Below are 17,121 nucleotides of genomic sequence, written 5' to 3'. Positions count from 1 at the left end.
GGTTCTCTCCTTTCTGCCCACCTCATCCTCTGCTGGCAGGCTGTTCGGTAAATATTTTCTCCGCACGTCCATGAGTCATCCTTATAGTAAGTCACAGCCAGAGACTCAGGGATAATTGGGAAGTGGGTCAGTGCACTAGTCTTCCCTCTGGGGATCAGGGTTAAAAATTTCACCCATACTGTTACCACATATTTACACCCCTGAGCTGCCGCTGCTGTCGGCCTGGTGCCTTCTGTAAGGAAAATCAGTCTCTCAAAGCTGAATTCAGAGTTTGATGAGTGCCTGCCTGCACAGTCCATTTAGCTAACTGACAGACTTATATTCTTAGACAAATTGTTTTCATTTTTAACATGGAAGCCTCAATGTTTATATAAATAAGATATCTATAGATACAGTGTCCTCTGGAGGTCAGCTGGCCCAACATCCTGCTGAAAGCAGGAGAGTTGCTGATGTGACTAACATAAGACTTATGTCAGGTGGCTCGGGACCCTGTCCAGATGCTCTCTGAACATAGAAACCAGAATCATTTAGGTTGGTGTCCTGGTTTCAGCTGAGATAGAGTTAATTGTCTTCCTAGTAGCTGGTACAGTGCTGTGTTTTGAGATCAGTATGCGAAGAATGTTGATAACGCTGATGTTTTCAGTTGTTGCTCAGTAGTGTTTAGACTAAAGTCAAGGATTTTTCACCTTCTCAAGCCTAGCCAGCAAGAAAGCTGGAGGGGCACAAGAAGTTGGCACAGGACACAGCCAGGGCAGCTGATCCAAAGTGGTCAACAAGGTATTCCATACCATGTGATGTCACATCCTGTATATAAACTGGGGGGAGGGGGGGGGCAATCACTGCTTGGGGACTAACTGGGCGTCGATCAGTGGGTGGTGAGCAATTGCACTGCACATCATTTGTACATTCCAATCCTTTTATCATTACTGTTGTTATTTTATTAGTGTTAACTTTATCATTATTAGTTTCTTCTTTTCTGTTCTATTAAACCATTCTTACCTCAACTCATGAGTTTCACTTCTTTTCCCTATTTTCTCCCCCATTCCACTGGATGGGGGGGAGAGTGAGTGAGCAGCTGCGTGGTGCTTAGTTGCTGACTGGGGTTAAACCATGACAATTGGAAAAGACCGTTAAGATTGAGTCCAACCGTTAACCTAGCACTGCCAAGTTGACCACTAAACTATGTCCCTAAGCACATCTACATGTCTTTTAAATGCCTCCAGGGATGGTGACTCCACCACTTCCCTGGGCAGCCTGTTCCAATGCTTGACAACCCTTTCAGTAAAGAAATTTTTCCTAATATCCAATGTAAACCTCCCCTGACGCATCTTAAGGCCATCTCCTCTTGTCCTGTCACTTGTTACCTGGGAGAAGAGACCGTCCCCCACCTTGCTACAACCTGCTTTCTGGTAGTTGTAGAGAGTGATATCATCTCCTCTTAGATGCCTTTTCTCCAGGCTAAACAACCCCAGTTCCCTCAGCTGCTCCCCATAAGACTTGTGCTCCAGGCCCCTCACCAACTTGGTTGCCCTTCTCTGGACACGCTCCAGCACCTCCATGTCTTTCCTGTAGTGAGGGGCCCAAAACTGAACACAGGACTCGAGGTGCGGCCTCACCAGTGCCCAGTACAGGGGAACAATCACCTCCCTGCTCCTGCTGGCCACACTATTTCTGATACAGGCCAGGATGCCGTTGGCCTTCTTGGCCACCTGGGCACACTGCTGGCTCATATTCAGCCGGCTGTCGACCAGCACCCCCAGGTCTTTCTCTGCCGGGCAGCTTTCCAGCCACTCTTCCCCAAGACTGTAGCATTGCATGGGGCTGTTGTGACCCAAGTGCATGCCAAGGTGGAGCATCCACAGCCTCTCTGAGTGACCTGTTCCACTCTTTGGCCATCCTCATCATAAAGAATTTGTTCATTTTATCTAATTGGAATATCCCTAGCTGCAACTTGTGTCCACTAACTCCTGTCCTTTTACTGTGCACCTCTGGAGAAATTGAGCCCTGCCTTCTCTACTCATGAGATAGTTGAAGAAAGGAATTAGACTCTATCCCTTTTTCCTTTTCTTCTTGATGCTGCACTACCCATTTTCATTCCCTTCCAGCCTTGCTTTGTTAAATACACATTAATTTGTTATTAATGAACATGATATATACCATTTTTACAAGCTAAAGCACTAACAGCTGCTTCCCTGCATGAAAGGTAGCTAACTGTCTTTTCCCTCTAGCCTAAGGAAATATTACTGCTTTTTTTCAGGACACAGTTGTATTAACATTACTGATGTCTGGTAGGAAACTAGATGGTGTCTCTGACCATTGTAATACATTACTCTCAGTGCCTCTTCCCCTCTAGTCTCTCTAATTTACCGTCTCCTGAAGATGTCCATATCAGCAGCCATAGTCCTTAACCTCACCAGGGTGCAGACTTTTTCCTTGGTACATCATTTAAGAGCAGCTTCCACTGTCTTATGCACCTCTCGCAGACACAGCCTTCACAAAAATCTTTCTGTGAAGCACTTTATCACATCTTTCCCTAGCAAGGGTGGTTCATCATTTCATTTGGTATGGTTTGAGGCAATTATAGATCTATCCCAACCCTTTTCTGATATTTTGGTCCAATCCCTCTACCATATTTCTGTGCCACAGCATAAATCATCTCAGACTTAATGTTAAAAATGTGAGCGTTGGGGTGGTCTGGACATTCAACTTCATCAGGTTAGATATCCTCTTTCCTGTGTGACCATCAAGAGAAACAACAAAACCTCCCGTAACTAGGATAACTCCCCTCTTTTTCCCCCTTTGAAAGGGCCACGCTTTTTTTTTATGCTTCAGATGACCAACTGTCTTGATTGCTCCAAATTTGAATCAATATAGTTACTTCCTTCCTAGAGCAACATTAAGCAATGCAATGCTTGATTAAACCTTGTTTTCAGTGCAGAATTCATCCCAAAGAAACTTAATCTTTTAGTACAGTTTACCAAAGAGATGAGAAGAAAAGAAAGAAAAGGTTTTTCTTTTATGTTATTCTAAGCCTGCACTGAGTTGAACAGTTGAGATAAAATTAACGATGTGACTTTGTGTTTTGGACTGCATGCTATTTCCAAAGACCTTCTGCACTTTCAGTTCAAATAAAGAAGTGATATATAAATAATATATATAATATAAAAAAATCATATGATTTTTATGGCAATATAAGTAAGAAATGCTTCTCCTGTACAGGAACTCTATACTTTATTACAAAGTTTCAATGAATATTGCGTGTGTGGTTCAGCTTTGGAAAGGTAGAAGGAGCACTGTCAGACCATAGTTTTTCAAGCTAGACACTTTACAAGACCCTTCTGGAAATATTTACCCAGAGTCACTATCCTGTAAGTACAGGAAAATGAAAATCTCTGAAGAATTTTATGTCATAATATCAGGATGGCTTTGAAGAAGAGCTTCAGAGCTATGTGAGAAAACCAGACAAGTACTTGTTGAATAGTGTAGGAGACAGGTGAGGTGGAAAATGGCTTTAAAACTCTGTGATACTCATGTCATAACATGCTACTGTTTGAAGTTTAAGAAACCAGGCCAAGGTGATGTGGGGAACCAGGAACAACCAAGAGAAGGTATGTTACTACTAACACTCTCTCAAGAGCTAAATGGGTGACTAAACCTGAACTATCTTTGCTTGCGTCTTCTTCATATCCCCCCAAAACCTTGTCGTTTGGAATCAAGCCCTGTATATCTCATCTTAAAATACAGTCATCTGAATGTTGATACTGCCTTTAAAACCAAAATATTTTTATTTTCTTTAATCTATTACTAATATACAAGAGAATAGATTTGAAATGCATTTCAGAATATCCAGCATACACCAAAAAAATGCAGTGATGGCTACTCTCTGTGCTCAGGCTTTAATTATTCAAAGACTATTTAAAAATGTGCACTTGTCATAACCTATATATTGGTTTCATGGGGGGGGGGGGGGGGAGGGGGAGGGGGGGGGGGGGAGGGAGGATGGGGAGCATAGAGCCTGGGAATTGGTTGATCTAGTACATAGTAGGTTCAAAGCAGGCAGAATGATCATATTTATTTGGATTTTTTAACTGTTAGCTATATTCCCACAAATAGTTATTGTAAGTATGATGGTAACAATCTAAAAACTTATTTTGGCAAAGAACTGTAGACCAGCAATGACTATGATCTTGAACCTGGGACGTACCAAGGACCCAAGAGGCTTCTGAATGAGGCATGGAAGATCGCTCAGAAGAACAAAGCAAGAGAAAGATGGATGTGATGTGATGCAGTATATGAATACTGCAGTACATGAATACTGCAGTACATGAGTACTGCAGTACAGTTCCCCTGTACTTGGCACTGGTGAGTCTGCACCTTGAGTACTGTGTTCAGTTTTGGGCCGCTCACTACAGGAAAGACATTGAGGTGCTGGAGTGTGTCCAGAGAAGGGCAACGAAGCTGGTGAAGGGTCTAGAGCACAAGTTTTATGAGGAGCAGCTGAGGGAACTGAGGTTGTTTAGTCTGGAGAAAAGGAGGCTGAGGGAAGACCTTATTGCTCTCTACAGCTACCTGAAAGGAGGTTGTAGTGAGGTGGGTGCTGGTCTCTTCTGTCAGGTGGCTGGAGATAGGACAAGAGGAAATGGCCTCAAGTTGCAGCAGGGGAGGTTTAGGTTGGATATTAGGAAAAAATTCTTTACTGAGAACGTTGTCAGACATTGGAACAGACTGCCCAAGGAAGTGGTGGAGTCACCATTCCCGGAGGTATTCAAAAAGCGTGTAGATAAGGCACTTCAGGACATGGTTTAGTGGGCATGGTTGGTGGTTGGACTCGATGATCTTAAAGGTTGTTTCCAACCTAAATGATTCTATGATTCTATGAGTGGTTATTTTAATATGTCTTTCTCTGGAAGAGATTGATTGTGAATGGTTGAAACTTTACTCTTGTATTTGTTCCTTTTCTTTAACTGCTTTTCCCTTTTCTTTCAATTTTGTAGGTTCTTTTTTTCTATTTATTTCTCTTCAACTTTGTTTCTCTTTTGGTCATTTCACTATTTGTCAATATTTTCAATTATTTTCTTTATAAAAAGCATTAAATAGAAACCAAGAACTCCTCCATTTCTTTTAAGGCAATCTTTTAGCTAAGTGATAGCATGACAGATTAGATTCTGTGTGAGTCTGTAGAAGGCATACTCAGTACCATATTCTTCCACTGTTACTCAAGGTTAGTGTAACCTTTCCTTACACATACTTTCATTCATGTCAGTGGAGATGTTAATGAAATTTTGCTCAGTTGCATAAAGATAAAGAAGTCTATCTTTTGCTGATTCTATTTTAAAAACACTAAAAAAATCATTAGACTCAATAAAAATTGGCATAAAGGAAAGCATGCATATATATATACAAAGAAAAAAATGTAGAAATCACTGTTAAAAATAGACAGCTCCAAAATCTACAAATTCTCTAAGTAAAGATCATCAATTATCTTTACTTGGCAAATGAAAGGCAATAACAGTAAAATGCGTATGAGCACCAACTGTGATGTGAAATTTAAGGCTCTAAAACTTCATTAAAATCAGACTGGTAATGATGTACCATATGCACTGGGCTGCGTTTGCCTGAGGATCTCCAACCTGTGGCTCATTTCTTCTGTCACACCACCTCTTTGTAAGAATGACTCGGAGTGCTTTGTTGAAGTGCTTAGGGCCTGACAAGCAGGGTAGGTGTTTCAGAAATAATAATTCGCTTCATTATACCCTGGTGGATTATAGACATTTTGTTTATAGGAGAATCTTAGTCTTTCATTTCTAAAGTTAACTGAAGACATGAAACAAGGCTGTTAACAAGTATTCTGACAATTTATGCTTTCCGAATAGGCAACTGATTTTTTTTATAGCAAGTAAAAAGTTGTTTGGTTTTTTTTAATAGCTTTTTACAGAAATATCTGATAATGAATTTGGATAGTACATTTCAGAGGGATTACAGACATATATTAACTAGGTAAGACAGATGGGTAAACATCATAGGTAAAGGGCTGCTCTTGAGTAATTTAGTCCCCATGTGCTTATTTTATTATTCTGGTACTTTAGTCACTTATTTGTAGCTCACCTTTATAAATTATTCAGGGACTTTTCCTTTTCCAATACTTTCATATATAGCTCCCATTAATGCCATAGCAAGCTACAGCTACATGTTGAAAGTAAAATAAATGATTTTATATGAACCTTCAGCTTATTATGATTAAAAATAAAAGAAAGCCCATGCCAAAGTAACATTAAACTATATTCTTTATATGTTAAGAAAGATGAAAAGTTGGTGGTACCCGAGAGATATTAATTAAGATGAAATTAATTTGATACCTGGTCATACTCTAGACTTTAAAAATTAAACTTCTGAAGATATGCGGAAGCACCTCTAAACACTGACATTTAGCAGAGGTGTCCAAGTTCTCACAAAAGACAATCTGGTGTGGATGCTTAAACTGTCTTCAGCATGTCTGGCAGTCACAGACACTCAGAAATGCAGGCAGATAAAAGAAAGAAGTAGTGGTTCCTGTGTTGTCTGGTTGGTTCATTTGCTTTCAACATAAGAAACCTGCTGAAGAGGCTATTTACTTAGAGTAGGAAAGCCTGTGTTTAATTCCATTTTCTGAACAAGAAAGTGCCTTAGCCACTTAAAGAAAAGCCTGGGAAGAGTGCACGCTACTGGCCTTGTAGTGCAGCAAGAGGAAAAAACATGACCTTAACAGCTAACATACAATAGACCTTGCTGGACATAGGACCATCTATAAGATCACCTTTCCTTTTTCATGTAATAAAACAATTAGTGAATATATTTTATTGTTGCAGAAGTATTTTCCCATGTTTCAAGTATTTTGAATATTATAAAAAGGATTTAAACATACTTTTTACAAGTTGGGGGTTTTTTTTTCAGGTTGTCTGTGGTACCATTTCAAAAAATAAAATCTAACCTTTTACTGAAAAAATAAATTTCAGATTAAGTTTTGAAAATATTGTGATCACTTGGTAGATAAAAGGGACAGCACAGGGGAATAATAACTCAATGTACAGTATAGTGTTACTGGTGTCTGACCTTATGTTTTGAACTGGCTAACCACTGGTAAAAAAGAAAATCTTATATTATAGGATGAGAGTAAAGAATCATTGGACTACTAATTTTCCAGTTATAGTTTTTCAGCCTTCTAGAAAAATCTTTACCAGAAGGTGAATATTAAAAGTTAATATCTTTTTCAATCTGAAATATTTGAATTAAGCCTTTGAGTAGCTTCATACTTTGTTATATGTTTCTGCATCAGTTTATAATTTAGAGAAAATAATGAAGGAACACATAACATTCATATTTTATTAAGACGTGCATGCAAGCAATGGTGGAATGCCTTTTGCATTTGACTCTACTGCCTAGGTGAAAGTGAACAAACTGGTCAAAGGAAAAAAAATCAGTAATGATCTTTTATATTTCAACTACATTCACAATACACTTAGAAAATGATTAAATTAAACAAATTCTATTCATGAAAATCAAATTTTCATCATAGTCCGTGCCTGTTTTGTGATTGCTGCCATGGAGTCTAGCATTACCCAGCTGACTAGAAACCCAGCCAACTAGAAATCTGGAGCTCAGATTGAAGGACCTCTATTCTGAGTACAGTTAGGTTGGTGTATTGGTTTTGTGTGGCAAGGTTTTGATAGCGGGGGGGGGTTACAGGGGTGGCTTCTGTGAGAAGCTGCTGGAAGCTTCCCCTGTGTTCGAGAAAGCCCATATCACCCAGCTCTAAGATGGACCCGCTGCCGGCCAAGGCTGAGCCAATCAGTGATAGTGGTAACGCCTCTGTGATAACATTTTTAAGAAGGAAAAAAAGTTAGGACAGAAGGAAAACGGCAGCCAGAGAGAGGAGTGAGAACATGTAAGAGAAACAACCCTGTGGACACTAAGGCCAGTGAAGAAGGAGGGGGAGGAGATGCTCCAGGCACCGGAGCAGAGATTCCCCTGCAGCCCGTTGTGAAGACCATGGTGAGGCAGGCTGTCCCCCTGCAGCCCATGGAGGTCCACGGTGGAGCAGATCTCCACCTGCAGCCCCTGGAAGACCCCACGCCGGAGCAGGTGGGTGCCTGAAGCAGGCTGTGACCCCATGGGAAGCCCACGCTGGAGCAGGCTCCTGGCAGGACCTGCGGATCTGTGGAGAGAGGAGCCCACGGAGCAGGTTTTCTGGCAGGACTTGTGACCCCGTGGGGGACCCACGCTGGAGCAGTGTGCTCCTGAAGGACTGCACACCATGGAAAGGACCCATGCTGGAGCAGTTCATGAAGAACTGTAGCCCATGGGAAGGACCCACGTTGGAGAAGTTCATGGAGGACTGTCTCCTGTGGGTGGGACCCCACGCTGGAGCAGGGGAAGAGTGTGATGAGCCCTCCCCCTGAGGAGTATGAAGCGGCAGAAAATAACGTGTGATGACCGGATATACTGGACTGTGTGGATTTGTTGGTCTGGCACATCAGACCCACAGAAGTATAAGGCTTTGGTAGACACTGGTGCACTGTGTACGCTGGTGCCATCAGGGTACAGGGGCACAGAACCCATCTGGATCTCTGGAGTGACAGGGGGATGCCAAGAATTGACTATATTGGAGGCTGAGGTGAGCTTGACAGGGAACAAGTGGGAAAAGCACCCCATCATGACCGGCCCCGAGGCCCCTTGTATCCTTGGCATAGACTACCTCAGGAGAGGGTACTTCAAGGACCCAAAGGGGTACCGATGGGCTTTTGGTGTAGCCACTGTAACCACAGAGAAGATCAAACAGCTATCTACCCTGCCTGGCCTCTCGGAAGATCCCTTCATTGGGGGATTGCTGCAAGTTGAAGAACAGCAGGTGCCAACCGCTACCAGGACAGTGCACCGTCGGCAATATCAGACAAACCGAGACTCCCCGGCTCCCATCCATAAGCTGATTCATCACCTAGAGAGCCAAGGAATCATCAGCAAGATTCATTCACCTTTTAATAGTCCTATATGGCCAGTGCAAAAGTCTGATGGAGGGTGGAGGTTAACAGTAGATTATCACGGCCTGAATGAAGTGACACCGCCACTGAGTGCTGCTGTACCAGACATGTTAGAGCTCCAGTATGAACTGGCATCAAAGGCAGCCACGTGGTATGCTACAATTGATATTGCCAATGCGTTTTTCTCCATTCCTTTGGCAGCAGAGTGCAGGCCACAATTTGCTTTCACATGGAGAGGTGTCCAATACACCTGGAATCGACTGCCCCAGGGGTGGAAGCACAGCCCTACCATTTGTCACGGACTAATCCAAATGGCTTTGGTGGGCACCTGGCATCCAGCCAGGGTTAACCCATCACAGTTGGATACTGAGAGACTACATTTCTGTATCGGCTGTGTAAACACAGAATTACCCCAAATGGAGTTCAGTTAAAACAGGAAGAGAAGTTGTTCCTAAAAGCTGAAGTTATATGGTGAAGGAAAATAACATCATACGATTCTCTATAGCTAATAATATAGTGAAAATGTAGAAATGCACTCATGACTGAAGTCTTGAATTTCTTCGCCTGGAATATCCAAGACACTATTTTAAATAGTCAATAAATGAATAACCATCACAATCTAGTTTTAAATTCTTTGACCGGAAAAATGTTAAGTATGGTGAAATTCTAGTTCCACTGTCAGTTACCAGCTGAGCTCTAGGTATAGGAAGAAACTACTGCAGTTGTAAATGTACTATGGATTAATATTTGCATAGCATAAGCTTATGTGTTCATGTAGTTGACTTAAGCGAGACCATCATCCTTAGTGCTGCCACTTGAGTTCCCTAGATTGAGAACATGTAAATTGATGACTGGCTATTTTCAAGATGCAATAATGTTTATAGACTGATTTTATACTCTTTAGAAAGTAAAGTAGATGTAATCCATTTGCCATTATACGGAAGGCTGAAGAAGAGAACATTCCTGATTTGTTTGATGCTCCATTTTTATCCAACACCATCTTTTTAAACTTGTGCACTCTTTCTATGAAATGTAGATTTTCATATTAAGTCATATGAAATCAAGAATAATGCTTCTCTTTTTAATCAAGATGATTTGGTAACCTTATCTGACTATAGCTTCACCTTTGCTCTGTTCTCTATTCCCCAAAAAAAAAAAAAAAAGGACTTATATTTTTTTCCTTCAGTGTTGATTCCACAATCCTAGTAAGCATTTGGCACTGAGTTCTGTTGGAGGCAGGATGTCGTAATAGCCGGACCTGGAGTTTGGTCCAATGTAATGAATATTTTGTTTCCAGGGCTCTATGACTAAGAGTATCAGTAAACTCAAATCAGCATCATATAAAGCTGCACCTTTGGGAACATTAGTAAAAATCTTGTATGTGACATTATTTCCAACAGAAAAAAAAAGAAAAGAAAAGGTTGAAATAGTTAATATGAGAATGAAGATACAATTTTTACATAAATACGTTTCTTTATTTGGTCTTCCTTTTCTTAATGACTTTAATAGGATTGCTCAGTTATAAAGAAACATAATCCCTCTAAAAATGTTATTTTCTTAATGACTTAATAACATTGTTCAGTTGCTAATAGACAGCATCATGACACAGCTTCTATATGTATTAAAAGCCCTGGTAATGTACATTTTTACTGCATACATATAATGTCTTAAGTGACAACATCTTAAATAGAAAATTACTGGAGGCAAATTCTAACAACATCCCATAGCAGGGTTTCTATTGCTTATAGTATATCCATCATTTAACAAGTACAGAGGAAATATTCATTAATTCTTCAATTAATTGATTGATTAACTTTCAAACATAGGATACATTTCTGAGCAGCTACACACTATAAAAGTATTGATCCCATGACTAAAATAATTCTGCTTGAAGCAAATAATCTCCAAATGGAATCACTGTATTTTTTTTTCTTCTGACAATAATCTATGATCTCAGGAAAAAAATATATTAACTCACATATCTACAGTAACCAGATATTTTAGGTTTTGTCATGCATTTCAAATGCTGAACAAATTTAATGACTGAATAGGTAATCAAAAAGCATCTCTTTGGGGCCACAAAACTTTCTATGAAACATTCAGTATTATTAACAAAAAATGTAGGTTAACTCTTGATGGATATATCATTAAATACCCTGCTAGTATTTTAAATAGTAAATTGCTAAAATTTCAATATGTAGGTCAATATGCAATCGAGATGATTGGGAAGCTGATCCATCTAGGTTACTATGTGACAACATCTTTCTTGGGAGAAACCCTGCCTAGCAAAGAACAGTGAGTTTTTCAACTTCTTTTATATATCATTTTGACAATAAACACTACAGATTGTCTCAAGTTTCAAAATTCACTTCCAGATCTGGAACTGCATCTCACGAGTTTTGGAAAACTCATATTGCTAATTTTTTTTCCTCCTTATTATAAACAGATGAGCAAGCTCTATATCAAATATAGTTTGTATTAAATGACCAAAGTATAGAGCTGTTTAGTTTAATCTTTTTTTGTTCATCTCTTCTCAAATATAAAATCAACAACCACTATTTCTGTGAACTAATGTCAGTTCAGAATGCAGTACAAATCACTGATGCTTATCCATTGCCTCATGTGGCATATTATTGTGTCTTGGGGGCAGCACAAATCAGAACTTCTTTTCTCTAGGATGTGAAAGATAGACTTACACTGTGTGTCACCAATCCAGAAAAAAAGATAGTTTGATGAGCTGAGGGAAAATATATTTACCTAGTAAATATAACTTCATAGGCAGATCTTCAATGTTATGTACTTTAAAAGGAGGCCCCAGAGAATATCTGTCCCCAAACAATCAGATGTCAAGAGGAAGCAATAGATTTCATTTCACCTCTTGCAGATAACAGGCCATCCAGTTTCACTCAGTTGTGCCTGTGGAGTTTAGTAACTTTTGTTGGTTAAAAACTCCTCCCTCAGTCTGGTTCCCTATCCAAATGGAACATGTGATAATACAGAGGATCCTCTGCTTCCCAGTACTGTTTTTTTCAAGTGTTAATTATTCTGACTGTTCTATCTCAATATTAAAATAGAAAATAAGGTCATAAAATGTTGGCTTATTTCTAGCTGGATTCTTTTTTTTAGCTTTGTCCCTAGACACTAGTTTGTTCTTTAAACTGTATTTTCTTTGCTAGACCAAAAAGCCCATTAGAACCCACTGGTTTTCTTCTGCAACTGTCCTTACTCAGGATAATCAATTTACATGTCATTGTTTTGGATAAAGTAAGTAGGTTGGGTTCTCTTAAGCTTATTATGGTATGGTAAGGTATTGTGTCCAGCCCCTGAAATATTCTGTTTACTTCTTTCACAGACCCTAGGATTTCAATATCTGTTATTAAATGTAAATATCAAGACTGGATGTTATTCTGTCATTAACATTACCAGTGCCAAAACCAGACAAGAATTTGATCCCCTAAATCTACATCCCTGTTATGCCTCATTCTATCCCCCCTTTTCACAGTACCACACTGGAAGTTGGTAATCAATTGCTTATTTGCTATGACTTTCAAACCGAAAAAAAAAAAAAAAAAAGACATGAGGTGAAACTGTGTCTTGGAACCACCTCATCAGTTGTACTGCATCCTCAGCCACTTCTCTGATGCAGTAGAAAATAACTTTATATATTGGTCTACCTAACTTATAAAAGCTTTTCCAGTATGCCAACCACTATGACATGTATTTGCAGTTGTTGCATGTATCAAAGGTTGAGTGAGTCAGGGGTAGCTTTGGAGTAACACAAACATGGCAAGAAACGTGACAGCTGTCTTCACCCAGGCAAGGGTCAGCTCAGCTTTACTAGATCTTTGAATGATGCCAGCACCATACACAGTTAAATAAAAAAATAGCAAAACCTGATATTTTTCCAGGCATTCATTGTTCTTTCCACCTTCTTGCAACAGCTGTGATCAGCTTAACACAGTAAAAAGAAAGAGGCTTAGATAAGCAATTTCTTAGGAAAGCCATGAATATTATATTGGGGACTAAAACCCCAAAAGAGAAAAGTTTACAACTGGCATGTTTTTGTGGTTATTTTGGCATCAATATGGCAAAAACCTCCATTTTCTCCTTGTCTCTGAGGCAAATTTGGGCACACCTACTTTTTCTCCCAGGATCCACTGCACACTTGATTGGATAATATAAGCAAGTGCATCCAATTTGCTTTTGAAAAGAATGATGCACACTGTTATTAATAATGCTTTATTGTGCTGCAAGTAATCTGTAACCAGCACATAGAATATCCCAGGTTTTTTTCCCATCTTCAGTTTCCCCATGCATTTCTCCTACAATTCACCAAAATAATGGATAGTACTTAGGCAAGTAAAAGATGCACAGGAAAAAAAAAGAAAAAAAAGCTGCTTAGATTTTATAGCTTAGATTTTTTTCAAAAACATATACTTGAAAATAATTTTCATAGACTAGCTTTTCTTTCATTTTCCAGTACAATCTGAATGATACTTTCATAAACATTGTTAAAAGCTCTATTATTTATTTGAGTCTAGGTTGTCTCTAAGTGGGACTAAAATGTACTGCATAGCAATGGTAAGTTTGATTTGGCTGGTCATTTGTATCTGGATAGATACTAGAGATAATACAGAGAAAGAGAGCAACATGGAGAGTTAATTATGTTCATATATCATTAAATCAAGTTTCATTACATACCGTTCCATTGTTTGGATGAATTCACACATTGGCTTTCATTGTACAAAATTATCTGAACATTGTACAGTAAACTAACTAAACAACCCACATAGACACCCACAAGCAAGATTAGTAATATCTCCCCTAACCTTCTTGTCTTCCCTTTCTGAGACAATCTAAAAAGAATCCTAGATACTCTTCACTGCTGCTTTGAGAGCCTCACATAAAGAATTCAGTCTGAGAGAGGGTGGACAAGCGGGTGAAGACTAACTTGCTACATTCTCAGTTGCCAGGGTTCTCTAAAGACCATAATACTTTTCCATGGGCATAGATGTCTTGCTACCAGGTCTTACCATCTCCCCTTGACAACTCCAGTCTCCTGATCCTTGTGTAGTCCTTACACTAACATAAGGTGGATCTGGAGAAACCAGCAGTGTGGTTCCTGCAGCCAGAAGGTTTTCCTATGGTGCAGCTGTAACAGTTGAAGCACAGGTAAAGGGCCTAGAGAACTCCTGATAACCAAACCCATCAGTTTCATATTGTATTTGTAAAATTCATGTGATTGGTTAAAAAATAAAGTGGCACTGCTTAGCACACACACACACACACATATGGGTGTTCGTGTGGGCATTACTAAGTATGTCCTGATCAAGGAGACATCAGATTTCTGGCTGATTACTGAACTAACTGGACTATACAAGAAGACTAGAAGCCGAATGAAAAGTCAGAATATAATTTCTGTATGACTCCTGGTTTCATCCCTTTCATTTCATGTGGATCTACATATTATTTATCTATTAGGCAGCTCTAGGTAGTCATATTTATATTTTGAGCTAATTTTTATGTGCTTACCTAGGCTGATTGAATTAATTGCCGTTTTAAAGCAAACTTTACAGATAATGCCTTAAATTAAAATCTAAGATTCGACTCCATAGCACTGCAGAAAACGGATTTAATGCTTCTTCTCATTAAGGAGGAGAGATACCAGTTTTGGAGGGGAAGTAGGAGTTTGGAGAGCTCTTAGATGTTGGAGATACTAGGTCAATTTTCACCATGGCATGTCAGAGGCAATTAAGAGACAAGTGAGGGAAGGAGCTGTAAATTAAAGATAAGAATGAGCCCAACTCGACAGTACAAATCTCTTGGTTGGCAAAAGTTAGTGTGCTCTAAGCTACAATAGCTCGTGCTGATCCCAGTACTTCTTTTTCTTGGAAAGAAATTTACTGTACATTTAATGGGAAGGTGATCCTGCTCCTGAGAAGACTTACTCAGGTGTGTACTTGTGAGTATATGGGAAGTCTATGATCCCAGACCCATAGACAAGATGATGATTTAAAACCACCTATTCCTTCATATAAAAAAGATTTCATCAATTCAGGTAGAAAAAAAAACAAGGCGCATTCTAGGTTTATGGAAAAGGAGCTAGCTGCCTAGGGTGGCATAGCAAGGGTAAAAAATAATCCTGGGTTTTGATCTTTTCTTTGTCATGGAAATAAAAATGCACACTATGCAGTGCAATGGCTAATGCTAATGCTGATGGAGGAGGGGATAGGTAGGTCCTCCGGGAAATTGTAGTTGACATCCTTTGCTCTTCCATGCATGTCCAACAGCAAGCCCATCCTACGTGGATCTCCACAATCCTTTCTCTGGTCTTTCTGTTCTAATTTTACTCATTTTGACTTTCCATGGTAGCAGCAGTCAGACTTTTTATCCTTATCCAAGGGAAGGTAAAATCAGTCCATCTGGCTAAGAAGTCTCAGGCCAGCCCTGATGAAAGCTGCATGTTCTATTACAATTCAACATCAAAACACCATGCCTATCATTTTCTCATATGCTACAATTGTATTTTCTCATCTGAGCCTAAGGAAATATTTTCTTGAAATCCCATGAAAAACGAGCAAACAAAATTGGCACAGAAACTGATCATACTGTGAGTGGCCAAGAGTAATTTGCTTTTATATCATTGTTTTATAACATAATTTTGCTTTATAACAGATAATAGCTTGCTGTGTTTTACTGAAGTAAGTCTTCAGATTAAAAGGAGGATAGAAGAACATCTATGCTTGCGCTAGGCTGGATAAAATTTGAGGGTTATCAAACTTGCTTCTGGGCAGTATACAGTGATAATCAGCTAACATCAAGCACAGATGCTGAAACAAAGAATCACACATTGCAATAGCTGAGGTATTGTGCATCCATGGTGAAACAGCGAACAGAAGTGTATACTGAAAGCACATGAGCTTATATACACACCAAATACACTTTATGGTAAAGCATTTTATCCAGGCTTCTCTAAGGGAGAGAGAATCAGCTTATAAAGAGTACACTGATACATACTGTGCTTTCACATTTCAGGAGTTAAGTTCCCTTTATAATGCAGTGATATCTCACTCTCCTCTTTTTATTCAGAAATGCTGGCTAAAAGTTGCTGCAGGCGTGAGACTTAACAGGCTGTTCATAATGACTGACAAGTTCCAGCTGGAACACAGAAAAAGGTAACGAAGCACAAACATAATAAGCCTTAAGTAAAGAAATAACTTCCCTTTATTGAGATTAGAGTGGGTGAGGTGGTTAGTGCTTTGGAAATGAAATGAGACAATTAATGTAAAATAGAATCTTATAGTATTTTTATTTTGTTTTTCATTACAACACAGAAAAGGCAATAAACACATCCATACAATTCTGTTATTTGGTCACTAGCAACTAAATGTAAATTTTGAACTTTAAAGGAAAAGGAACATACATTTCTGTCAAGGGTAACTTCCACTGAAATTAGTTCTTTCAGACTTAAGTCTGTATCTCTTCTTTAGTAAATGTAACTTCATCTTTACTTCTGTGATATTTTTTCATGAAAAGCCATTTCTTATATTTACAGTCCTTTGCAAACAAAGGAGCTTTCAGCTCTTATAAATCTGATGACCGCTTTTATCCTCTTCATCCAGATTTTTCTGAAGGAAGTTAATAGAGGTCATCTAGATAAATGATTACCCTGCAGAATTGGAGGACCTTTTGATCAGTAAATAAAGCTGCAGAGAGAGAGATGTTATGGGAAATTCTAGCCAGATTATGGAACTGTGTCATCAGGAGACAACATCCTGTGTGGCTCAGGCTTGAACCATAGCTTTGCTACAAACTTTGTGTAAAAACAATGCATAGATGAACTACCACAGGAGCTAATAATAGCAAGTAATTGCTGCAGTATAGATAAAAATCATACAACATGTAATTTATTTGTAGTTTTTTGTTGTATTACTTATGGTGGTAACTGGAAACCAAAACCCCATTTTACTAAACCCTGTAAAAAAGTGATGACTAAGGAAAATATTTGTATGACTCTGATTAATCTTGAAAAAAGATATTGGCATTAATGGGAAATACTGTTAGAAAAAGATTTAAAAAATAGTTATATGCAGTGTGGAAGATGATA

This window comes from Buteo buteo, chromosome 3 (assembly GCF_964188355.1).
Source record: "Buteo buteo chromosome 3, bButBut1.hap1.1, whole genome shotgun sequence".
Lineage (NCBI taxonomy): Eukaryota > Metazoa > Chordata > Aves > Accipitriformes > Accipitridae > Buteo > Buteo buteo.
Note: the sequence above shows the minus strand (reverse complement) of the source record.